The following is a 27485-nucleotide window of genomic DNA, read 5'->3' as shown; positions in this document are numbered from 1 at the left end:
AACTGCGCTACAACCGACACCTCGGTATGGCAGTAGGGGCCTTGCATATGAGCCTGGGTTCCCCCCCCCCCCCCCACTGTGTTGGGGAGGAGAGAGCTGGCCAGAGCTCCCACTCTTGATGGCTGTCCAGTGCAACTCATGCTAGAAGTCCACTCACATGGTCGTCAGTTGAGGAAAGGCATGGCTGTGATACCCTCTATGGTTCAATAGTCACCATCTAGGCTCCCACATGATGAACGGAGGTACCACAGGGTGCCACAGAAACTATAGGGGTAATCTTAACTTCAATTTGATTGATTCATTGATTGAAGAAAATGGAGAGTAAAAGCGTAAGATTGACGTTAACTTGCCCAGACGGGTTAAGTTAAAATGACCCCTTATACTTACAGCAAAGAGTAAATACCTTCAGGAGAGGAGGAGAAGGGAGATGATTGACAGAAAACAAGAGAAAAAAAAGAAAATGTGTCTTCCATTCTTGGGTAAGGCCTACTGACTCGCCAAGTAGTGCTGTTATCGAGACAATACTTGATCAGTCAAGCCAGCAAAAAAGCTAACAAGAGCCATGCCAGTGCAGTGCTGAGGGAGTGCTGCACTGGCAGAGATGCCGTCTTTCAGATGAGACATTTATCCGAGGCCCCGTCTGCTCTCTCAGGTGGACGTAAAAGATCCCACGGCCACTATTTCGAAGAAGAGCAGGGGAGTTCTCCCCGGTGTCCTGGGCCAATATTTGTCCCTCAACCCACGTCACTAAAAAGCGATTATCAGGTCATTTTCACATTACTGTTGGTAGGACCCTGCGGTGCGCAAACTGGCTGCCGCGTTTCCTACATTACAGCAATGACTGCACTTTCAAAGCATTTTATTGGCTGTAAAGCACTTTGTGATATCCTGAGATCATGGAAGGTGCTATATAAATGCAAGGTTTTAGGACAGGGAAATCATGTTTAACAAATTTGTTGGAGTTCTTTGAGGATGTAACAAGCAGGGTGGACAAGGGTGAGCCAGTAGATGTTATGTATTTGGATTTCCAGAAGGCATTCGATAAGGTGCCACATAAAAGGTTACTGCATAAGATAAGAGCTCATGGAGTTGGAGTAATATATTAGCATGGATAGAGAATTGGCTAACTAACAGAAAACAGAGAGTCGGGATAAATGGGTCATTTTCCGGTTGGCAAACGGTAACTAGTGGGGTGCCACAAGGATCGGAGCTGGGGCCCCAACTATTTACAATCTACATTAATGACTTGGATGAAGGGATCCAGTGTAATGTAGCCAAGTTTGCGGATGATACAAAGATGGGTGGGAAAGCAAGTTGTGCAGAGGACTCAAAGAATCTGCAAAGGGATATAGACAGGCTAGGTGAGTGGGCAAACATTTGGCAGATGGAGTATAATGTGGGAAAGTGCGAGGTTATCCACTTTGGCAGGAAAAATTAAAAAGCAAATTATTATTTAAATGGAGAGAGATTACAAAATGCTACAGTTCAGAGGGACCTGGGGGTCCTTGTGCATGAAACACAAAAAGTTAGCATGCAGGTACAGCAAGTAATCAAAAAGGTAAATGGAATGTTGGCCTTTATTGCAAGGGGTTTGGAGTATAAAAGCAGGGACGTTCTACTACAACTGTACAGGATATTGGTGAGACCACACCTTGAGTACTGCGTACAGTTTTGGTCTCCTTATTTAAGGAAGGATATACTTGCATTGGAGGCAGTTCAGAGACGATTCACTCGGTTAATTCCAGAGATGAGGGGTTTGACCTATGAGGAAAGGTTGAGCAGGCTGGGCCTATACTCATTGGAATTTAGAAGAATGAGAGGTGATTTTATTGAAACATATAAGATACTGAGGGGGCTCGACAAGGTAGATGCAGAGAGGATGTTTTTCCTCATGGGGAAATCTAGAACTTGGGGGCACAGTCTGAGATGAGGAGGAATTTCTTCTCTCAGAGGGTCGTAAATCTGTGGAATTCTCTGCCCCAGAGAGCCGTGGAGGCTGGGTCATTAAATACATTTAAAGTGGAGATAGACAAATTTTTGCAAGATAAGGGAGTGAAGGGTTATGGGGAGCGGGCAGGGAAGTGGCTTTGAGCCCAAGATCAGCCATGATCTTATTGAATGGCGGAGCAGGTTCGAGGGGCCAAGTGGCCTATTCCTGCTCCTATTTCTTATTCTTATGTTCTATGTTCTTATGTAAGTCTTTCTTTCTTTCTCCATTTCTTTCTTTCTTACCACTTCTGCCATAGGGTCAGAAACCCAAGATGACAGTCACTGAATGTGTAAGTTTCAAATTTGAGTCGCCTATCCTTCACTGTTGGAACAAAAGCCAGTATGTCAGTACCAGGTACTGCAATAAAAAAAATCTACCACCTGAACATCAGGTACTAGTCACCCTTCGACATTGCTTCAAATTCTTATGCTTAAAAAAAGAACCGACTCCCTTGACTGCTACCAAGTCATATAAAATTACAGCTTGTTCCACAGCGCAAGGAAGCTGAGTAAGATGCTCCATTCCTGGGGGACCTCGCTGGAGATCTCCCTCAGGCTCACAGCTTCCTCTCTATCTCTGACTCGCTCTCCTCAAACAGTCCACCCTTTGAAGCCCACGCCGTCACCAGCCTGTTTCCTTTTTTTTGTGTCGCGTGCCATCTCCCCTGTTGGCATCACTCTACTCTCTCTCTCATTTCTGACAAAGGGCCTCCACTCACAACGTTAACCTGTGTTTCTTTCTCTTTCAGGCAGGGACTGAGCTGCTCCGTGCCCACATCGGCTGTGTTACATAGAAACATAGAAGATAGGAGCAGGAGTAGGCCATTCGGCCCCTCGAGCCTGCTCCGCCATTCAATGCGATCATGGCTGACCATCCAAATTCAGTACCCTGTCCCTGCCTTCTCCCCATATCCCTTGATCCCTTTCGCCTTAAGAAATATATCCAACTCCTTTTTGAATATATTTAATGAATTGGCCTCCACTGCCTTCTGTGGTAGAGAATTCCACAGGTTCACCACTCTCTGGGTGAAGAAATTCCTCCTCATTTCTGTCCTAAATGGCTTACCCCTTATCCTTAGACTGTGACCCCTGGTTCTGGACTCCCCGACCATTGGGAACATCCTTCCTGCATCTAGTCTGTCCAGTCCTGTCAGAATTTTATAAGTTTCAATGAGATCCCCTCTGAGTGTTTTATTTCCATGTCTTCAACATTTGCAGTTTTAATTTTTTAAAATCTCAAACACTCTTTCTCTCCCTTCTCATCTGTCACTCACTCTCTCGATAACTTATTCTCATCTGTCGCTCACGGTCTTTCTTTACCTCTTTCTCTGTCTCAGTCTGGAAGGTTGTGGGTTCAAGCCCCACACTTGAGCACAATATCTAGGCTGACTCTCCAGTGCAGTACTGGGGGAGCGCTGCACTGTCGGAGGTGCCGTCTTTCAAAAGAGAGTTTACAGCGAGATCCAGTCCACCCTCTCAGGTGGACGTAAAAGATCCTTCGGCACAATTTCGAAGAAGAGCAGGGGAGTCATCCCTGGTGGCCTGGCCAATATTTATCCCTCCAGCAACATCACTAAAACAGATGAGCTGGTTATTTACCTCATTGCTGTTGGCGTTTCCTTGCATTACAACAGTGACTACGCTTCAAAAGTAGCTCATCGGCTGTAAAGCGCTTTGGGACGTCCTGAGGTCGTGAAAGGCGCTATAGAAATACAAGTTCTTTTCTTTCATTCTCTCATTCAGTGCCTTTATCTCTCTTCCTCCCTCTCTATCTGTGAATTATTTGCATCTATCAACAGTTCTGCCACTGTTTATTTGGAAACAGTGACTATTGTGGGACTGATGTCCCGGAGTTTTCGCCCAATTGCTTTTGTGTCAGAGAAATTTCACAGATTACCTTCCTGAAAATTTTACCTCTGGTTATTCACCTCTCTCATTAAATTAAATAACTGGGAGAATATTGGTGGTGGGAGCCAAATTTAGAAAGGATTTCAGGAATTCTTTCCTTCTACACCGAGTGATCAACACACGGAATGGACTTCCGGGGTAGGGTAGGGGAGCCAAAAACCCTGGAATTATTTAAGATGATAGGTGGATGTGTTGAAACTAGGGATCATCAATATACAGTAAGATAGTCACCAATAAATCCAATCGGGAATTCGGGAGAAACTTCTCGACCCAGAGAGCGGTGAGAATATGGAACTCGCTACCACAGGGAGGGGTAGAGGAGAATAGCACAGATGCATTTCAGGGGAAGCTAGATAAACACATGAGGGAGAAAGGGAATACAGGAAACTCTCTTTTAACCGGCACCTAAATATCCGGAAATCTCTCTTAACCGGCAAAATTCAGGAGTAGGTTCAGGTAAGTTTATTATATATTAGTGGCCGTGTAACCGGGGTTCCTGCACCTGTGGCCGTGTACGGGGCTCTCGTACCTTGGTAAGTATACCTCGCTGTAATCCGGACTTTTCGATCAACCGGCACCACGCCGGTCCCGGATAAAAAAGTTTACTGTAGAAGGATTATGCTGGTAGGGTGAGATGAAGAGGGGTGGGAGGGAGGCTTGTGTGGAGCAGAGATACCAGCACGGAGCAGATGGACCGAATGGCCTGTTTGCTGTGCATTCTATGTACGTCTCTGTAACTCGCTGTAAAATGCACCGAATGGCTATCGTCAGCTATATTTATTTTGTGATCTTGTGGAAGTTATGACAGTCCAAACTGGAGTGGACCAAATGGCTCCTCTTTATTTGCTAGGCTTGTGTTTTGAAAGGTTCTGTCAGACGCTGAGTATCTGTGTAACGAATCGAACCTCTGCCGAGTGTGAGGCATTCTCTCACTTGTGGATGCAGTGCAGCTTTATGCACAGTAGAGGACGCTGTTCCACAAGCGACGGAGACAAACCATAATATTACATAAGAGATCATTAGGTTTTATTCCACTTCATTTTCTTCAGCTAATTTTCTTCCCTCTCCTGAGGGTGTTTAATTCCTTCCCTGGGCATGGCCCCCCCACCCAGTTACAGACAAAATTCAAAAGGGGTACAAACAGGATAAAAGGACATTTAAGGGAGAAGGCAACTCTGCAGGTTGATGGGCCAGATGCCCATGCTGTAGCGGGGCATCCAATGACGTCTGCCGTTAGCTGGACTTGTCCCGCGGCACCCTTCAGCTCAAAACATTTTTTTGCCCACAAAGTTGCTGGAAGTGCGAGCCGATAACTGGGCAGCGAGGGCAACCGGGCATCTGGGACCGGAGTGAACAGGGCAACCAACTGGGTATCTCCTTAAGCAATCAGATCGAAGGACTGGGAAATAAAAACAGCGGTCGGACTGAGAGGAGGGTGAATTAGAGTGGGTAAATTCAGCGTCAAATCAGGCACAGAAAGAGGAATAAAGAGAGGGAAAGAAAGCTTGGATTAAGAGATGGTGTGGAGATGCCAGAGTTGGACTGGGGTGGACAAATGTAAAAAGTCACACAACACCAGGTTATAGTCCAACAGCTTTATTTGAAATCACAAGCTTTCGGAGCGCTGCTCCTTCTTCAGGTGAAGTGGAGAAATGCATAAAGACACAGCTTATATAGTCAGAGAATCATGTCAGATGTTTACAGGTAACCTTTCCAACTGCCATTAATCACACCTCGGCAGAGAGATAATCACAGCAGTCAAAGGTGTGAATGGTGTCCAAACAGGTCAGTCAGGGAAACATTACATCAAAGAACAATGAGGTGGGGTCACAAGGGGTCAAATATTGCAGATGCTGGGGTCTGTATGAAAAACAAAAAAAGACAAAAAAACATTTTTTTTTTTTTTTTTTTGGGCTGGAAATCACAGCAGGTCCGGCCGCATCCGTGTAGAAAGAGTCAAATTGGACCCCTCCGGAGGGTCGCTGCCCTAAGCTTGACATGGATGCTCAAGCTGTCAGGAGATGCATCAACGCCAGATTCATCAGCCGCACTCACAAGACAGTCCAGAATGTCACCCGAGCACAACGCAACGCCATCCACGCTCTCAAGACCAACCGCAACATCGTCATCAAACCAGCAGACAAAGGAGGTGCCATCGTCATACAGAACAGAACGGACTATTGCAAAGAAGTATACCGACAACTGGACAACCAGGAACACTACAGACAGTTACCCGCAGATCCGACCAAAGAACACACCCGCCAACTCAACAGACTGATCAAAACCTTCGACCCAGACCTTCAAAGCATCCTACATGCTCTCATCCCACGTACTCCCCGCGTGGGAGACTTCTACTGCCTCCCAAAGATACACAAAGCCAACACACCTGGACGTCCTATCGCATCAGGCAACGGAACCCTGTGTGAGAACCTCTCTGGATATGTCGAGGGCATCCTGAAACCCATCGTACAGGGAACCCCCAGCTTCTGTCGCGACACTACAGACTTCTTACAGAAGCTCAGCACCCACGGACCAGTTGAACCAGGAACACTCCTCGCCACGATGGACGTCTCGGCACTCTACACCAGTATCCCCCACGATGACGGCATCGCTGCGACAGCCTCAGTACTCAACACCAACAACAGCCAATCTCCAGACGCCATCCTACAACTCATCCGCTTCATCCTTGACCACAATGTCTTCACCTTCGACAACCAGTTCTTTACCCAAACACACGGAACAGCCATGGGGACCAAATTCGCACCCCAATACGCAAACATCTTCATGCACAAGTTCGAGCAAGACTTCTTCGCTGCACAGGATCTCCAACCAACGCTATACATCAGATACATCGACGACATTTTCTTCCTATGGACCCACGGCGAAGAATCACTGAAAAGACTACACGATAACATCAACAAGTTCCATCCCACCATCAAACTCACCATGGACTACTCCTCAGAATCAATCTCATTCCTGGACACAAGAATCTCCATCAAAGACGGACACCTCAGCACTTCACTCTACCGCAAGCCCACGGACAACCTCACGATGCTTCACTTCTCCAGCTTCCACCCTAACCACATTAAAGAAGCCATCCCCTATGGACAAGCCCTGCGAATACACAGGATCTGCTCAGACGAGGAGGAACGCGATGGACACCTACAGACACTGAAAGACGCCCTTGTAAGAACGGGATATGATGCTCGACTCGTTGATCGACAGTTCCGACGGGCCACAGCGAAAAATCGCATAGACCTCCTCAGAAGACAAACACGGGACACAACCAACAGAGTACCCTTCGTCGTCCAGTACTTCCCCGGAGCGGAGAAACTACGCCATGTTCTTCGCAGCCTTCAACATGTCATCGATGACGACGAACACCTCGCTAAAGCCATCCCCACGCCTCCACTACTCGCTTTCAAATAGCCGCCTAACCTCAAACAGACCATCGTTCGCAGCAAATTACCCAGCTTTCAGGAGAACAGCGACCACGACACCACACAACCCTGCCACAGCAACCTCTGCAAGACATGCCAGATCATCAACACAGATACCATCATCACACGTGAGGACACCACCCACCAGGTACATGGTACATACTCATGTGACTCGGCCAACGTTGTCTACCTCATACGTTGCAGGAAAGGATGCCCCGGAGCATGGTACATCGGCGAGACCATGCAGACACTGCGACAATGGATGAACGGACACCGCGCAACAATCACCAGGCAGGAGTGTTCCCTCCCAGTCGGGGAACACTTCAGCAGTCAAGGACATTCAGCCTCCGATCTTCGGGTAAGCATTCTCCAAGGTGGCCTTCGAGACACACGACAACGCAAAATCGTCGAGCAGAAACTGATAGCCAAGTTCCGCACCCATGAGGACGGCCTCAACAGAGATCTTGGGTTCATGTCACGCTACATGTAACCCCACCTGATGCAGGGTCATCCAGACTCGAGTCGACATTGGCTTGTTCTCTCTACACGGATGCGGCCGGACCTGCTGTGATTTCCAGCCAAAAAAAAAAAAAAAAATTTTTGTCTGTTTTTTTGTTTTTCATACAGACCCCAGCATCTGCAATATTTGACCCCTTGTGACCCCACCTCATTGTTCTTTGATGTAATGTTTCCCTGACTGACCTGTTTGGACACCATTCACACCTTTGACTGCTGTGATTATCTCTCTGCCGAGGTGTGATTAATGGCAGTTGGAAAGGTTACCTGTAAACATCTGACATGATTCTCTGACTATATAAGCTGTGTCTTTATGCATTTCTCCACTTCACCTGAAGAAGGAGCAGCGCTCCGAAAGCTTGTGATTTCAAATAAAGCTGTTGGACTATAACCTGGTGCTGTGTGACTTTTTACATTTGGATTAAGAGAGAGAGAGAGAAAAGAGATAGAAAGGAAAAGTAATAATAAATTTTAAAATATCGAATTTAACATATTTTAATCTCCCCGAAAAATTCGAAACCTGACGGAATGAGGCTCCACATTTGTAAGAGTTAATTTTCGGCGGTGGAGAGGTTGATTGGCAGTAATTAACACTCATCTCGTCGTTAAAAAGGTACTTACGCTTGTAATGATGAGACTTCAAATTCTGTGGCGAGTTTAATGGGCAGTTAATGATAAATTAATGGGCTAGTTCCTAGAAGAAACAGGGAGGCTGAGGGCGAGATGCCGTTTTCGCGAGGCTAACGGCACAGCGATACAACTCAGGCAGCAACCTTTGGATATTCATAGTTAACCACGCATCTGCCCCTCGCCTGAAGTTGCTGTTCCATTTACTCATAAAAATGGCGAAAGCCATAATTTGCCTTGATGTTATTTTGACAGCAAATTCTGGCCCATCGTTACTGATAATCTTTACCCTTGAATCACATGTCCTTCGCCTTAAAGGAAAATCAAAAATTGCCTTTACACAGCACCTTACCATGTCTCTCGGAAATATCTCAAAGAGCTCCGCACCAATGAATGACTTTTCGAAGGGCAGTCACTGTTTTGTAGCTAAACACAGCACGGCAATTTTTACACAGCAAGGTCCCATCAATAGCTGGGGGATGAATGACCAATCAATCTGTCTTTCATTGGTGTTGGTTGCAGGAGGAATGATGGCCAGGGAGAGTCCCCTTCAGGTCTCAGCGAGTCAGAAGGTCGTGGGGTTCAAGACTTGAGCACAGAAGCTAGGCTGACACTCCCAGTGCGGGGCTGAGGGAGCGCTGCACTGTCGGAGGAGCCCTCTTTCGGATGAGACGTTAAACCGAGGCTTTGTCTGCCTGCTCAGGTGAATGTAAAAGATCTCACGGCCACTATTTGAGGAAGAACAGCAGGGGGAGTTCTCCCCGGTGACCTGGCCGATATTTATCCCTCAACCAACATCACTAAAAAAACAGATTATCTGGTCATCATCACATTGCTGTTTGTGGGACCTTGCTGTGTGCAAAATGGCTGCTGCGTTTCCTACATTACGACAGCGCACAATAGTTTTTTTTTGTAAATCCGTCACTTACTTTGCTGCTTATCTGGCGGACCTGTCCTCACCTGAATTGAGTGCTGCATTACAGTGAAAAATCCACATACAATGCCAGGGGACGTGATCTCAAAGTTTGATACCTGAGAGATAACAGCAACTGTCTGTGCACCTTACCGACCAGAAGGGCCTCAGCTTCGCTTCCTCATCTTTGTTGACCTCTGCCTCAGTGGCCCTGGCCGAGGACATGGATAATGGCCCGGGTTCCTGCTCTTCATCGAAGTCCAGCGACCTCTCTTGGAAGGCAATACCCGTGGCTACAGTCCCCATCTCGTACACCGTCCACACTTATCAGGGGCAGCCGCCTATTGTCCCTTTCCACTGAAGTCAATACGGGGGTATATGTGCACAAATCGTTGAAGGTGGCAGGGCAGGTTGATAAAGCAGTTAAAAAAGCATACGGGATACTGGGCTTCATAAATAGAGGCATAGAGTACAGAAGCAAGATAGTTAGGATGAACCTTTATAAAACACTGGTTCGGCCCCAACTGGAGCATTGTGTCCAATTCTGGGCACTGTGCTTTAGGAAGGATGTGAAGGCCTTCAAGAGGGTGCAGAAAAGATTTACAAGAATGGTTCCAGGGATGAGGGACTTCAGTTACGTGGATAGACTGGAGAAGCTGGGGTTGTTCTCCTTAGAGCAGAGAAGGTTGAGAGGAGATTTGATAGAGGTGTTCAAAATCATGAGGGGTCTAGACAGAGTAGATAGAGAGAAACTGTTCCCATTGGTGGACGGGTCGAGAACCAGAGGACACAGATTTAAGGCAGAAGAATAAAAGGCGACACGAGGAAAAACTTTTTTAAGCAGCGAGTGGTTAGGATCTGGAATGCACTGCCTGAAAGGGTGGTGGAGGCAGATTCAATCGTGATTTTCAACATGGAATTCAATAAGTACCTGAAGGAAAAACATTTGCAGGGCTACGGGGAAAGGGCGGGGGAGCGGGACTAGCTGAAGTGCTCTTGCAGAGAGCCGGCACGGGCTCGATGGGCCGAATGGCCTCCTTCTGTGCTGTAACCATTCTATGATTCTATATCCTAACTGACTTGAGTCGCCATCCACCATAGTGTGCTACGTGCTGCAAGCAACCGGCTTTGCTGTTTAATTTATCACCTTCAGTATTTCCTCTCCCCCTTTTTAACTGGCACTGTGCTGAAGGCAGATTAAAAACACGTGATCCCCCCCCCCCCGAATCTCCAACATTTTAAATCACCCGTAGCAACACAGCAGTCGAGCGCAGTGCCAAGTAGCGGGCTACATTCCTTCACTGTCCTTCCAATGTTGCCTTACACAGTCTGTATCCTGCATCATTAACACTGCATCCTCTGGCCTGTTCACAGTGACTTATTTAAAGATGGAGCGAGATGCTGATGATGTCTGGTGCTTTTGCTAGGAGCCGGACAGTGTTGGAGGACAGAGTCTGTGACATGCCCTGTTTAGTCCCTGCCTTCACCACACATTCCAAGATATGGGACTCATTCCCGCCGACCCCATCCCAAAATCTCAGCATGGTCGCAGGGCTGAGTAAACACCACTCGGGGAGGGGGAGGAGGAGAGGAGGAGGGGGGAGGAGAGGAGGGGGGAAGAGGGAGGAGGGGGGAGGGAGGAGGGGGGGAGGGAGGAGGGAGGGAGAGGGAGGGAGGAGGGGGGAGGGGGGGAGCAAGTAATCTAGCTCGCAAACAGCTGGGCTTGCCAGTGCTTGTAAGCCGTAAAGAAAGCTATAAACCCAAAGCCCTGGCCTCGCTCTGTATAATCACAGCCGAGGGAGATTCTGCAATATCCTCATTCCCAGTTATGTGTTTAACTAACGTCCCGAATTGACCAGTGTCCATGCCTTGCTTTCAAGCCACGTAACACCTAGACTGGCTGAAAATAAAAAGTTAACTTAATAAGACATTTCATAGGCACTCGTATTCCAGGACTGCCTGCTGGATTTCAGTTTAGTTACTGCACTACTCCAACTCAGAAGCAATTAGGTTTAATCAGCACGGAGCCACCGGCTGTTGGTGATTATCAAGCAGTTCGCTGAGCTGGCAGAGCCCCATCGCCTCCAGTAAGGTGAACAGTTAACTCGCGCACCACCAACATGTTTAATATCATTAAACCGAGCTTCCTTCACAGAATATTACACTTCACGTCTACCAGGAAGATTTCCAAATCGTAGAGCGCACAGAAGGAGGCCGTGCGGCCCATCGTGCCTGTGATGGCCTCTTTGACAGAGCGGTCCAATTAGTGCCACACTCACTCCCCCCTCCGCCTGCTCCACCCCGCTCGCTCACCCCCCGCACTCCCCCTGCTCGCTCCCCCCCTGCTCGCTCTCCCCCCCTGCTCGCTCCCCCCCTGCTCGCTCCCCCCCCTGCTCGCTCTCCCCGCTCGCTCTCCCCCCCTGCTCGCTCCCCCCCTGCTCGCTCGCTCTCCCCGCTCGCTCTCCCCCTGCTCGCTCCCCCCCGCTCGCTCCCCCCACTGCTCGCTCCCCCCCCTGCTCGCTCCCCCCTCAGCTCGCCCCCCCCTCTGCTCGCTCCCCCCCGCTCGCTCCCCAGCGCTCACTCCCCACAAACAGTGCTCCCTGTGAACTGCGCTTCGTTCTTCGCGGCTTGTTTCTTGTAGTGCGCGGTTCCCCTATAAATTTACAACGGAGAAGCCAGTGAGTGGCCTGTACGCGACCTTTCCCCTGAAGGAACGTGATCCAGAACCCTGCAATGTTTCCCCTTCCGGTATTCCCCCTTTGAAAGTTACTCTTCAATCTGCTTCCACCTTGCCTTCAGGCAGTGCATTCCAGAGCATAACAACTCACTGAGTTGCAACCGAGCAGATTTCCAAAATGCAACGAGGACATAAAAGAAAGAACTCGCCTTTATTTATTGATAAGGCGCCTTTCATGACCTCGGGACGTCCCAAAATTGCTTTGCAGCCAAGTAAGTACTTGTTAAAGTGTAGTCACTGCTGCGACGTAGTGCTGCCGCAGTGCCAGCCTAGATTACACGCTGGATTCCTGCAGTGGCCTCCTGACCGTCTGACTCGGAAGCGAGAATGTTAACAACTGTGCCGAGCCGATACTGACAGCGTTAAAATAAATCGGTAGTCGTGCCTTCAACCAATGCTCCCGCTGAGGTGCACACGTGCAGCCGCACAGCTATCTGAAAAGGTCCCGCGCAGGCCGCTCGCCGGCTTTTCCACTGTAAATACCGCGCAGGCGCAGAAACTTAAAGGGACCGCGCACTAAAAGAAACAGGCCGACAACAATGAAGTGCAGCTTAAAGGAACATTGCCTTAGAACATAAGGAATCGGAGCAGGAGTCGGCCATTTTGCCCCTCAAGCCTGCTCCGCCATTCAATAAGATCATGGCTGATCTTGGGCTCAGCTCCACTCCCCTGCCCGTTCCCCATAACCCTCAACTCCCTTATTGTTCAAAAATCCGTCTATCTCCACCTTAAATGTATTTAATGACCCAGCCTCCACGGCTCTCTGGGGCAGAGAATTCCACAGATTTACGACCCTCTGAGGGAAGAAATCCCTCCTCATCTCAGTTCTAAATGGGCGACCCCTTATTCTGAGACTGTGCTCCCGAGTTACAGATTCCCCCACGAGGGGAAACGTCTTCTCTGCATCTACCTTGTCGAGCCCCCCTCAGTATCTTATATGTTTCAACCACCTAGACCCCATGCACTGGAATTCTCTCCACCTCCCGCACCTCCTTTAAGAGCCACCTTGAACTCCTTTGGCCACACTTTTGGTCACTCTTCCTAATAGGCCCTTCTTTGGCTTGGCATTCATTTTTGTCTGGTTACCCCTCAGTGACATGACTTGGGACATTTTTTGACATTAAAGACGCTTCCATAAAAGCAAGTTGTTTCCTGTCTCTGAGTGTCAATGGTCCTGTGAAGTTGTTGATGGTTCTCGATGCAATACATTCTGAATAGATTTAACAACGCCTCTCTTCTTTGCAGACACTGACTGACCTGTTGTGCATTTAAAACCATTTTCAGCTTTTAATTCTGATTTGCAGATACTTCTTGCATAACGTTCTCACATAACAATTTTATGTACCTCAGTCAATATATCTTAGCTAAATTTTTATCACAGGCGTTTCGGCTCTCCTTTTGCTGAACTCTAACATTTCTCGCTGAAGCACGTGTATGCCATTGGCCTGGATTTTGCGGTGGATACGGCGGCATACTCTCAGTAAAGAAAGGAAGACTTGCACTTATATAGCGCCTTTCGCGACCACCGGACGTCCCAAAGCGCTTTACAGCCAATGGAGTACTTTTTGAAGTGTAATCACTGTTGTAATGTGGGAAACGCGGCAGCCAATTTGCGCACAGCAAGCTCCCACAAACAGCAATGTGACAATGACCAGATAATCTGTTTATGTGATGTTGATTGAGGGATAAATATGAGCCAGGACACTGGGGATAACTCCCCTGCTCTTCTTTGAAGTAGTGCCATGGGATCTTTTACGTCCACCTGAGAGAGCACACGGGGCCTTGGTTTAACGTCTCATCTGAAAGACGGCACCTCAGACAGTGCAACACTCCCTCAGCACTGCACTGGAGTGTCAGCCTAGATTTTTGTGCTGAAGTCTCTGGAGTGGGACTCGAACCCACAACCTTCTGACTCAGAGGCAAGAGTGCTGCCCACTGAGCCACGGCTGACACACCTCCCACGCCATCATACCTCCTTTGGAATGCACCACGAGTTCAGGATTTTCACAGGCCAGTAATTGCGTACGGAAATGTGAGAGTTGATGCAAACAGCCGCAGGGCCTGTTTGCATCAGTGTAAGGGGATAGCTCGGGCATGTTTTGAACATTTTCATCTTGGAAATCATATAGTTCAACTGTGTCAAATGAGTTTTTCTTGTTTCTGCAGCTATTAGAATTCTAATGATGTCGATAAAATTATCAGCAAAATTAAATTTTTTGTGAATTTGGTGGAATGAAGCTAACTAGGAATTAAATTCCAATCCTGTAAATTGTAATTAAATCTGATTACAGGATTCCATTCTGAAATGATTAAAATCTAATTCTGTTTTCTGATTGGAGGACCAGGCCCAGGTACGCTTCCGCATCGGCTGCGATCCGTGGGCCATTACGCTGCCCTCCGCCTCGCAGCGTCAGACCGCACGTTTTGGCAGGAGGGCCGTCATCAGGTAGGTGCATATTCGTTTTGTAGCTCGGCGGCGTAGCTCCGGAGGTACGCCGCCGACCACAATTTTTGGCCTATTAATAAATAAAATGAAGCTTTTAATGGAATCTCCCTCTGCCTGTGTAAAACTTTGCTGCAGTACCACCAAATGTCTGCAGATGGCGACCCTGAGAACGGTGGCCTCTCATTGTTCTGTGCTGCCACCTGCAGCCACTCCACAGTACTGCAACACATTGCACAGTTCCTGTTACAACATTAAACCTCTGACTGCTGGCAGATCCAAGGAGGTGAATGTCTCCTTGGGCAGGCAAACCCAGGTTTTCAGCTGAACGCAACACTCAAAGAGATGCTAATATTACAGTAAGAAAGATATTCAGATGCCTGGAGTTGACATCAACTTTACTTCTGCTTATTTATCCTCCCTTTTCCCCATTCAAGATCCCACGGCAGTCATACAGCACAGAAAGAGGCCCTTCGGCCCATCGTGTCCACGCCGGCCATCAAGCCCTGTCTGTTCTAATCCCATTTTCCAGCACTTGGTCCGTTGCCTTGTATGCTATGGCGTTTCAAGTGCTCATCCAAATGCTTCTTGAATGTTGTGAGGGTTCCTGCCTCTACCACCCTTTCAGGCAGTGAGTTCCAGATTCCAACCACCCTCTGGGTGAAAAAGTTTTTCCTCAAATCCCCTCTAAACCTCCTGCCCCTTACCTTGAAACTATGCCCCCTTGTTATTGACCCCTCTACCAAGGGGAAAAGTTCCTTTCTATCCACCCTATCAATGCCCCTCATAATTTTGTACACCTCAATCAGGTCCCCCCTCAGCCTTCTCTGCTCGAAGGAAAACAACCCCAGCCTGTCCAGTCTCTCTTCATAGCTGAAGCACTCCAGCCCAGGTAACATCCTGGTGAATCTCCTCTGCACCCTCTCCAAGGCAATCACATCCTTCCTATAGTGTGGCGACCAGAACTGCACGCAGTATTCCAGCTGTGGCCTAACTAACGTTTTGTACAGCTCCATCATAACCGCCCTGCTCTTATATTCTATGCCTCGGCTAATGAAGGCAAGTATCACATATGCCTTTTTAACCACCTTATCTACCTGTCCTGCTGCCTTCAGGGATCTATGTACATGCACACCAAAGTCCCTCTGATCCTCTGTCCTTCCTAGGGTCCTACCATTCATTGTGTATTTCCTTGCCTTGTTAGTCCTCCCAAAATGCATTACCTCACACTTTTCAGGGTTAAATTCCATTTGCCACTGTACTGCCCATCTAACCATCCTGTCTATATCGTCCTGTAGCCTGAGGCTTCACTCCTCCCTATTTACCACCCCACCAATTTTCATGTCATCTGCGAACTTACTGATCATACCTCCTACATTCATATCTAAATCATTAATGTACACTACAAACAGCAAAGGACCCAGCACTGTGGTACACCACTGGACACAGGCTTCCAGTCACAAAAACAATCTTCGACTATCACCCTCTACCTCCTGCCACTAAGCCAAATCTAGTGGGAGGATAGAGGATTGGGAAAACTTTAAAAGACAGCAAAAAATAACAAAAAGATTGATTAAGAAAGGGAAGATAGATTATGAAAGTAAATTAGCAAAAAATATAAAAACAGATAGTAAGAGTTTTTATAGTTATATAAAAAGAAAAAGGGTGGCTAAAGTAAATGTTGGTCCCTTAGAGGATGAGACCGGGAAATTAATGGTGGGAAATATGGAGATGGCAAAAACACTGAATGAATATTTTGTATCAGTCTTTACAGTAGAAGACACTAAGAATATCCCAACACTGGACAAACAGGGGGCTATAGTGGGGGAGGAGCTAAACACGATCAAAATCACTAAGGAAGTGGTACTCGGTAAAATAATGGGACTCAAGGCGGATAAATCACCTGGACCTGATGGCTTACATCCTAGGGTCTTGAGGGAAGTGGCAGTAGGGATTGTGGATGCATTGGTAATAATTTTCCAAAACTCCCTGGACTCAGCAAAGGTCCCGGCAGACTGGAAAACTGCTAATGTAACGCCCTTATTTAAAAAGGGCAGTAGACAGAAGGCTGGAAACTATAGACCGGTTAGCCTAACATCTGTGGTAGGTAAAATATTGGAGTCCATTATTAAGGAGACAGTAACAGAACATTTGGATAATCATAATTTAATAGGACAAAGTCAGCATGGTTTTATGAAGGGGAAGTCATGTTTGACAAATTTGCTGGAGTTCTTTGAGGAAGTAACATATAGGGTGGATAAAGGGGAACCAGTGGACGTAGTGTATTTAGACTTCCAAAAGGCATTTGACAAGGTGCCACACAAAAGATTATTGCTTAAGATAAAAAATCACGGGATTGGGGTAATATTCTGGCATGGATAGAGGATTGGCTATCTAACAGAAGGCAGAGAGTTGGGATAAATGGTTCATTCTCGGACTGGCAATCAGTAACTAGTGGTGTTCCACAGGGGTCAGTGCTGGGTCCCCAACTCTTTACAATCTATATTAACGATTTGGAGGAGGGGACCGAGTGTAACATATCAAAGTTTGCAGATGATACTAAGATGGGAGGGAAAGTAGTGAGTGAGGAGGACATAAAAAACCTGCAAGGGGACATAGACAGGCTAAGTAAGTGGGCAGAGATTTGGCAGATGGAATACAATACTGGAAAGTATGAGGTTATGCACTTTGGCAGGAAAAATCGTAGAGCAAGTTATTATCTTAATGGCAAGAAACTGGAAAGTACTGAAGTACAAAGGGATCTGGGGGTCGTGGTGCACGAAACTCAAAAGGTTAGTATGCAGGTGCAGCAAGTGATTAAGAAGGCCAATGGAATGTTGGCTTTCATTGCTAGGGGGATAGAATATAAAAATAGGGAGGTATTGCTTCAGTTGTACAAGGTATTGATGAGACCGCACCTGGAATACTGCATACAGTTTTGGTGTCCATACTTAAGAAAAGACATACTTGCTAACAAGTCAGTACAAAGAAGGTTCATTTGGTTAATCCCGGGGATGAGGGGATGGACATATGAGGAGAGGTTGAGTAGATTGGGACTCTACTCATTGGAGTTCAGAAGAATGAGAGGCGATCTTATTGAAACATATAAGATTGTGAAGGGGTTGGATCGGGTGGATGCGGGGAGGATGTTCCCGATGATGGGTGAAACTAGAACTAGGGGGCATAGTCTTAGAATAAGGGGCTGCTCTTTCAAAGCTGAGATGAGGAGGAACTACTTCACTCAGAGGGTGGTAGGTCCATGGAATATGCTGCCCCAAAAAGCTGTAGAAGCTACATCATTACATAAATTTAAAACAGAAATAGACAGTTTCCTAGAAGTAAAGGGAATAAAGGGTTATGGGGAGCGGGCAGGAATTTGGACATGAGTCTAGGTTCGGATCGGTCATGGCCCTGTGGGTAGCGGAGTGGGTTCAGGGGCCGTGTAGCCTGATCCTGCTCCTATTTCGTGTGTCTAATTCTGTTAGATTCAGGAGATGGTTCTGTGATAGTAGATTGGCGGTTAGGATCAGATCAGCCATGATCTTATTGAATGGCGGAGCAGGCTCGAGGGGCTGATTGGCCTACTCCTGCTCCTATTTCTTATGTTCTTAATTTTGGATCCAATGTGCCAAATTGCCCTGGATCCCATGGGCTCTTACCTTCTTGACCAGTCTCCCATGTGGGACTTTGTCAAAAGCCTTACTGAAGTCCATGTAGACTACATCAACTGCACTATCCTCATCCACGCACCTAGTCACCCCCTCGAAAAATTCAATCAAATTGGTTAGACATGATCTCCCCCTGACAAAGCCATGCTGACTATCCTTGATTAATCCTTGCACTATTTCGAAGAAGAGCAGGGGAGTTATCCCCGGTGTCCCGGCCAAAACTTATCCCTCAACCAACATAACAAAAAAGATTATCTGGTCATTATGACATTGCTGTTTGTGGGAGCTTGCTGTGTGTAAATTGGCTGCCGCGTTTCCCACATTACAACAGTGGCTAACACTTCAAAAGTACTTCATTGGCTGTAAAGCGCTTTGAGACGTCCGCTGGTCGTGAAAGGCGCTATAGAAATGCAAGTCTTTCTTTTTTTCTTTCATTCTGTCTTTCCTATTTTCTCTGTAACTTTAAATTTCTTTCCTTGCCTGGATGTCATCTTCCTTCCCGACTATATTCTCTCGAGTTTAGAAGAATGAGAGGTGATCTCATTGAAACATAAAATTCTTACGGGGCTTGACAGGGTAGATGCAGAGAGGATGTTCCCCCCCTGGCTGGGGAGTCTAGGACCAGGGGTTACAGTCTCAGAATAAGGGGCCAGCCATTTAAGACTGAGATGAGGAGAAATTTCTTCACTCAGAGGGTTGTGAAAATTTGGAATTCTCTACCCCAGAGGGCTGTGGAGGCTCAGTCGTTGAGTATATTCATGACAGATCGATAGGTTTTTGAATATTAAGGGACTCAAGGGATATGGGGATAGTGCAGGAAAGTGGAGATGAGGTTGAAGTTCAGCCATGATCTTATTGAATGGCGGAGCAGGCTCGAAGGGCCGAATGGCCGACTCCTGCTCCTATTATCTTATGTTCTTCTAACTTTCATCACTCATTGTTGAAGCTGAAGAAATTTACCAAAAAAAAAATGGGTTTTTATTGGCTGAAAACTGGCTGTAGAAGCTAGTTCTGCAGCCATGAAAAACCTTAAGCCTATTGATCTGGTCATGTCACAGAATCACAGAAACCCCACAGTGCAGATAGAGGCCATTTCGGCCCATCGAGCCTGCACCGACACATATCCCACCCAATCCCCGTAATCCCTACACCAACACATATCCCACCCTATCCCCGTAACCCCACGTATTTAATCCCCCTAACACTAAGGGTCAATTTTTATCATAGCCAATCAACCTAACCCGTACATCTTTGGACTGTGGGAGGAAACCGGAGCACCCGGAGAAAACCCACGCAAACACGGGGAGAATGTGCAAACTCCACACAGTCACCCGAGGCCGGATTCGAACCCGGGTCCCTGGCGCTGTGAGACAACAGTGCTAACCACTATGCCACCGTCATAGGAGATTGGTCTGCCATTTTTATAATCATGATGCCACACAACTGGCACCCTTCTACCATGATGCATCCGGAACCATGACTTGGTGCATGTCGCTTGTTTGTAAATAAATCTAATATTTTTCACAAAGACAGTTTAAAATACAGAGCAGGATCCAATATGTTTCCTTTTTGCAAATTGGCTGAATGTCTGTACATAGGAAGAGCAGTCGGCCATTCAGCCCCTCGAGCCTGTTCCGCCATTTAATTAGAACATGGCTGATCTGTATCTTAACTCCATCTACCCGCCTTGGTTCCGTAACTCTTAATACCCTCACCGAACAAAAATCGATCAATCTCAAGTTTTGACATTTTCAACTGGCCCCAGCTTCAACAGCTTTTTTGGGGAGAGAGTTCCGGATTCCCACTACCCTTTGTGTGAAGAAGTGCTTCATGACATCAGCCCTGAATGGCCTGGCTCTAATTTTAAGGTTATACCTCCCTTGTTTCCAGAGGAAATAGTTTCTCTCTATCTACCCGATCACATCCTTTGTATCCATGGTGGCAGCACTTTCACCTTTGAGTCAGAAGGTCATAGGTTTAAGCCTCACCGTCCAGAACTCCACCCGAGGTCCGGCTCTTCCATCATTCCTGACTTCACCAATCCCTACTGGGTCCATATCCCAAACACACTGCAGTTAAAATTCTTGTCCTAGTTTACAAATCCCTCCTTGACCTTGCCCCAACCTACCTCTGTAACCTCCTCCAGGCTTACATCTCACCTGTGCCTTACTAACTTCATGTTGCGGCCAATTTTTAAAAATTTATTAATTCACGGGATGTGGGCGTCGCTGGCAAGGCCAGCATTTATTGCCCATCCCTAATTGCCCTTGAGAAGGTGGTGGTGAGCCGCCTTCTTGAACCGCTGCAGTCAGTGTGGTGAAGGTACTCCCACAGTGCTGTTAGGGAGGGAGTTCCAGGATTTTGACCCAGCGACGATGAAGGAACGGCCGATATACTTCTAAGTCAGGATGGTGTGTGACTTGGAGGGGAACTTGGAGGTGGTGGTGTTCCCATGTGCCTGCTGAGCTTGTCCTTCTGGGTGGAAGAGGTTGCGGGTTTGGGAGGTGTTGCTGAAGAAGCCTTGGCGAGTTGCTGCAGTGCATCTTGTAGCTGGTGGTGGAGGGAGTGAATGTTTAAGGTGATAGATGGGGTGCCAATCAAGCAGGCTGCTTTGTCCTGGATGGTGTTGATCTTCTTGAGTGTTGTTGGAGCTGCACTCATCCAGGCAAGTGGAGAGTATTCCATCACACTCCTGACTTGTGCCTTGTAGATGGTGGAAAGGCTTTGGGAATCAGGAGGTGAGACACTTGCCGCAGAATACCCAGCCTCTGACCTGCTCTTGTTGCCACAGTATTTATGTGTCTGGTCCAGTTAAGTTTCTGGTCAATGGTGACCCCCAGGATGTTGATGGTGGGGGATTCAGCGATGGTAATGCCATTGAATGTCAAGGTGCCATTGAATGTCAAGGGGCGGTGGTTAGACTCTCGCTTGTTGGAGATAGTCATTGCCTTGTACTTGTGTGGCGCGAATGTTACTTGCCACTTATCAGCCCGAGCCTGAACGTCGTCCAGGTCTTGTTGCGTGCGGGCATGGACTGCTTCATTATCTGAGGAGTTGTGAATGGCGCTGAACATTGTGCAGTCATCAGTGAACATACCCATATTTGCATGTTCGTAAGGTACTCCCACACTGCTGTTAGGTAGGGAGTTGCAGGATTTTGACCCAGCGACGATGAAGGATCGGTGATATACTTCCAAGTCAGGATGGTGTGTGACTTGGAGGGGAACTTGAAGGTGGTGGTGTTCCCATGCGCCTGCTGCCCTTGTCCTTCTAGGTGGAAGAGGTCACGGGTTTGGGAGGTGCTGCCGAAGAAGCCTTGGCGAGTTGCTGCAGTGCATCTTGTAGATGGTATATGCTGCAGCTACGGTACACCGGTGGTGGAGGGAGTGAATGTTTAAGGTAATATGGGTATGGTAGCATAGTGGCTGTGCTACTGGGCTAATAATCCCGAGACAGGAGTTCAAATCCCACTACGGCAGCTGGGGAATTTAAATTCAGTTCATTAAATAAATCTAGAAGAAAAAGCTAGTACAGGTACACTATCCCTTATCTGAAAGCCTTGGGACCAGCTGAGTTTCGGTTTTCGGAATTTTTCGGATTTCAGAAGGTATTATTATAAGACTGGGAAATTTGTATTTAATATAAATTTAAAAGTTCAGGCTACCTCTTGCGACTCTTCCGTGTCTCATTCCCCTTCCTGCTTCTCTGGAAAGCCGGATATCGGCTGACTCCTACTAAGCTGGCCCGCAAATCAGGTCGGGGGTCGGTGGGGGGGGGGGGGGGGGGGAGAAAAGAATATCGGACGGGCCGCGGTTCAGGTCGGGGTCGGGGGGGGGTTGGGGTCGGGGGGGGTCGGGGTCGGAGAAAAGAATATCGGACGGGCCGTGGTTCAGGTCGGGGGGGGTCGGGGGGGGGAGAAAAGAATATCGGACGGGCCGTGGTTCAGGTCGGGGGGGGGGGGGGGGGGAGAAAAGAATATCGGACGGACCGCGGTTCGGGTCAGGTGGGGGGGGGAGAAAAGAATATCGGACGGGCCGCGGTTCGGGTCGTGTGGGGGGTCGGGTCGGGTGGGGAGGGGAGAAAAGAATATCGGACGGGCCGCGGTTCGGTTCGGGTCGGGTCGGGGGGGGAGAAAAGAATATCGGACGGGCCGCTGCAGCTCTCGGACGGGCCGCTGTATTGTTGGGTTCACTCTCCTGGTACCTCCTTCACACTGCCTGGCTCGGCCTGCAATCTCCTACCCAGGAGGGAACTCTGTGACCTTCTGCCCTGCTCAGCGTAAGTCGTGCGCCACTCTGGTCATGTCGTGCGCACGACTTACGCTGAACGAAAAAACTTTCGGTTTTTAGAGGTTTTCGGTTTTTGGAAGTTCGGATAAAGGATAGTCTACCTGTATCAGTAATGGTGACCATGAAACTACCAGATTGTCATAAGAACCCATCTGGTTCACTAATGTCCTTTAGGGAAGGAAATCTGCCGTCCTTACCCGGTCTGGCCGATATGTGACTCCAGACCCACAGCAATGTGGTTGACTCTTAACTGCCCCTCTGAAATGGCCTAGCAATCCACACAGTTGTATCAAGATTGCAGCGGTTCAAGGTGGCGGCTCACCACCATCTTCTCGAGGGCTATTAGGGATGGGCAATAAATGCTGGCCTTGCCAGCGACGCCCACATCCCACGAATGACGTAAAAAAAATTACGTATCTTATCCTCCTTCTGCGCCATGATTTGTGGCAGAGTCTACACTCCTGTTGCCCCTACCGTCGGGGATGCCTCCCTAAACCCCCTCTCCCAACATTCAAAAGCCTCCTCAAACCCTATCTCTTCGACCGTGCTTTCAGTCATTCTCCCCTCACTCTCCGACTGCTGCAAGTAGTATAGAAACATAGAAACATAGAAGATAGGAGCAGGAGTAGGCCATTCGGCCCCTTGAGCCTGCTCCGCCATTCAATGAGATCATGGCTGATCATTCAAATTCAGTATCCTGTCCCTGCCTTCTCCCCATATCCCTTGATCCCTTTAGCCTTAAGAAATATATCCAACCCTTTCTTGAATATATTTAATGAACTGGCCTCCACCGCCCTCTGTGGCAGAGAATTCCACAGGTTCACCACTCTCTGGGTGAAGAAATTCCTCCTTATTTCAGTCCTAAATGGCTTACCCCTTATCCTTAGACTATGACCCCTGGTTCTGGACACCCCGGCCATCAGAAACATCCTTCCTGCATCTAGTCTGTCCAGACCTGACAGAATTTTATAGGTTTCGATGAGATCCCCTCTCAATCTTCTAAACTCCAGTGAGTATAAGCCCAATCGACACAATCTCTCCTCATACGTCATTCCTGCCATCCCAGGTATCAGCCTGGTGAATCTTCGCTGCACTCCTTCCATGGCAAGAACGTCCTTCCTCAAATAAGGCGACCAAAACTGCACACAATACTCAAGGTGCGGTCTCACCAAGGCCCTGTACAACTGCAGCAAGACATCCTTGTTCCTGTACTCAACCCTCTTGCTACGAAGGCCATTTGCCTTCTTAACCGCCTGCTGCACCTGCATGCTTACCTTCAGCGACTGGTGCACAAGAACACCCAGGTCTCGTTGCACTTCCCCTTCTCTCAATCTATTGCCATTCAAATAATAATCTGCCTTCCTGTTTTTGCCACCAAAGTGGATAACCTCACATTTATCCACATTATAGTGCATTTGCCATGTTTCTGCCCAATCACCCAACCTGTCCAAATCGTACTGGAATTTCATGACATCCTCCTCGCAGCATACCCTCCCACCCAGCTTTGTGTCGTCTGCAAATTTGGAGATATTACATCCAATTCCCTCGTCCAGATCATTAATCTATATTGTGAACAGCTGGGGTCCTAGGACCGATCCTTGCGGTACCCCACTAGTCACTGCCTGCCACTCGGAAAACGACCCGTTTATTCCAACTCTTTGCTTTCTGTCCGCCAACCAGTTCTCTATCCAAGTCAATACCTTGCCCCCAATCCCATGTGCCTTAATTTTGCACGCTAATCTCTTATGCGGGACCTTATCGAAAGCCTTCTGAAAGTCCAAATACACCACATCCACTGGTTCTCCCTTATCTATTTTACCAGTTACATCCTCAAAAAATTCCAGTAGATTAGTCAAGCATGATTTACCTTTTGTAAATCCATGTTGACTTTGTCCGATCCTGTCACTGCTTTTCAAGTGCTCTGCTATTACATCTTTTATAATGGACTCTTTTATATGTTTCTCCTCGGTGGAGCACTTTGGGATGTTACACTGTTAAAGGCGCTATATAAATGCAACCTGTTGGTGCTGAGGTAGATAACCTTGGCCAAAAAACCTCAGCCTGGTACTGAGGCTAAGGGATCTTTACAACCAATTGGAGCTGTTGTAAACTCAACCTGAGCAGTGAATTCTACAAAAAAGTGAGCATTCAAAAATATAAAAAAATTTAACAACACATTTGCAGACATTTAGGGGGAAATAGACTAAAGAGCGAAGAGATGACCTTCCTTCGCTCTATGGAGTTTAAATATCGTCGTTCCCATTCGAATTAAACGACTGCCAAAGCAACCTAGTGCAGCCAGCCGTCAGATTAATGGAACAAATCCATTCATTGCACATGGACTCGTGCTGTGCGGGCCGAGGGTCTGTCTGCCCTGCGCGTTCTCCCCTCCCAGACGGTGACTTTCAAGCTCCGATGCTCACAGATTCCTGGAGCTCCCTCAGGTCTGAGGAGGTGCAGCAGCCACTTACAGACCAAGACCAAGAAAGCAGCATTACTTCCGACTGAGCGAGTGGCAAAAAAAGAAGTAAAGATGCACTGGAAGAACAAACGTTATGCTCAGCAGTGAGCGACTACCCCTGCCAGGTCGTAGGAACGCAGGAACAGGAACGGGCCATTCAGCCCCTCGAGCCTGTTCCGCCATTCAATTAGATCGTGGCTGATCCGTCTTTTAACTCCATCTACCCGCCTTGGTTCCTTAACCCTTAATACCCCTGCCTAACAAAAATCGATCAGTCTCAAGTTTTGAGATTTTCAGTTGACCCCCAGCCTCAACAGCTTTTTGGGTGAGAGAGTTCCAGATTTCCACGACCCTTTGTGTGAAGAAGTGCTTCCTGACATCACCCCTTGAATGGCCCAGCTTTAATTTTAAGGTTATGCCCCCTTGTTCTGGACTCCCCCCATCAGAGGAAATAGCTTGTCTCTATCTACCCTATCAAATCCTTTAATCATCTTAAAAACATCAATTGCATAGAATTACACAGGATATACGGCACAGAAACAGGCCATTCGGCCCAACCAGTCCATGCCGGCGTTTATGCTCCACTCGAGCCTCCTCCCGTCTTTCCTCATCTAACTCTATCAGCGTAACCCTCTATTCCCTTCTCCCTCATATGTTTATCTAGCTTCCCTTTAAATGCATCTATGATATTCGCCTCGACGATCTCCTTGTGGTAGCGTGTTCCACATTCTAACCACTCTCTGGGTAAAGAAGTTTCTTCTGAATTCCCTATTGGATTTTTTGGTGACTCTCTTATATTGATGGCCTCTAGTTTTGCTCTTCCCCACAAGTGGAAACATTCTCTCTGTATCCACGCTATCAAAACCTTTCATAATTTAAAAACCTCTATTAGGTCACCCCTCCTCAGCTTTCACTTTTCAAGAGAAAAGAGACTCAGCCTGTTCAATGTTTCCTGACGTATAATCTCACAGTTCTGATACCATCCTTGCAAATCTTTTCTGCTCCCTCTCCAGTGCCTCTGTATCATTTTATAATATGGCGGGTAGCACAGGCTGGGGACATACAGATGGAGAAGACCCTCAAATAAGGTGGATTGAAGGAATTTGAAACTGAGGACGATTACCTTAAAGCTGGCACTGCAGGAATGGGGAGCCAGTGGAGGTTGGAAAGTATTGGAAAAAGAAAGAAAGATTTGCATTTCTATAGCGCCTTTCACGACTTCAGGATGTCCCAAAGCGCTTTACAGCCAATGAGGTACCTTTTGAAGTGTAGTCACTGTTGTAATGTAGGAAATGCAGCAGGCAATTTGCGCACAGCAAGCTCCCACAAACAGCAATATGATAATGACCAGATAATCTGTTTTTTAGTGATGTTGATTGAGGGATAAATATTGGCCAGGACACCGAGGAGAACTCCCCTGCTCCTCTTCGAAATAGTGCCACGGGATCTTTTACATCCACCTGAGAGAGCAGACGGGGCCTCGGTTTAACGTCTCATCCGAAAGACGGCACCTCTGACAGTGCAGCACTGGAGCATCAGCCTCAGATCTTTGTCTCAAGTCTCAGGAGTGGGATGTGAACCCTCAACATTCTGGCTCAGAGGCGAGAGTGCTACCCACTGAGCCACAGCATGTGAGAGAGGACTCGGGCTGCAGAATTTTGGATTAGTTGGAGCTGGCGAGATAGGAGGGGAGCAGCTTACTGAGAAGTGCATTCGGGAAAACAGGAATTGGAAAACAGTTCTCTCTCAGTTGTGTGAAAGACCTTATCACTTGACTTTGAAATGAACCATCAACTTCAGTTAGTTCCTATTTTAATAGTACAGCGGAAACATGATTTGCCCTCCAATTATCGACCAGCGTTTTTGCAGTAAAAATCCTTGTGCTAGACTTCGTTTTATTGCACAGCTTGCTGACATCAGTCTTCTACCTGACATAAATCAAACTCAAACCCCCCAGAGAGTTTCAATGGACTTTATATTATCTGTGTCAGCCTTGATTCACTGGTAGCGCTCTCGCCTCCGAGTCAGAAGGACGTGGGCACAAGCCCCGCTCCAGAGACTTGAGAACAAAATCCAAACCGTCACTTCATTAAGGGCGAGCGGCACTGCTGGAGGTGCCTCGAGTGGGCAGGAAAGATCCCATGGCATTATTTGAAGAAGAGCAAGGAGAGTTTCTCCTCATGTCCTGGCCAAAGCCAACACCACCAAAAGCAGCTGATATAGTTATTAAATTCATTGCTGCTTGTGGGAGCTTGCTGTGCGCAAATTGGCTATTATGTTTCCCTATGTTACAACAGCGATCACGCTTAAAAATTCACCCTGCATTCTTCCCTCAGCTGAAGTTTTATATTGAACAGCTCACCATGAAGTATAAAAATGAAAAACTTACATTTATATCGCGTCTTTCACGACCTCAGTTACAAAGCGCTTTACAACCATTGAAGTACTTTTGAATTGTAGTCACTGTTGTAATGCAGGAAACGCGGCAGCCAAT

The 27485-nt window shown here is 47.5% G+C and overlaps 1 protein-coding gene across 1 annotated transcript in view; it reads right to left on the bottom strand.

The window, feature by feature from the left end:
• LOC147124016 (polypeptide N-acetylgalactosaminyltransferase-like 6) overlaps positions 1–27485 on the bottom strand; it is a 248984-nt gene that overhangs the window by 84631 nt on the left and 136868 nt on the right. The gene's annotated exons all lie outside the window — the stretch shown is intronic.

Source organism: Somniosus microcephalus, chromosome 1, assembly GCF_052327205.1.
Source record: "Somniosus microcephalus isolate GS21.2 chromosome 1, FLI_Smic_1.0, whole genome shotgun sequence".
Lineage (NCBI taxonomy): Eukaryota > Metazoa > Chordata > Chondrichthyes > Squaliformes > Somniosidae > Somniosus > Somniosus microcephalus.
Note: the sequence above shows the minus strand (reverse complement) of the source record. Positions and strands in the feature narration are given on the sequence as shown.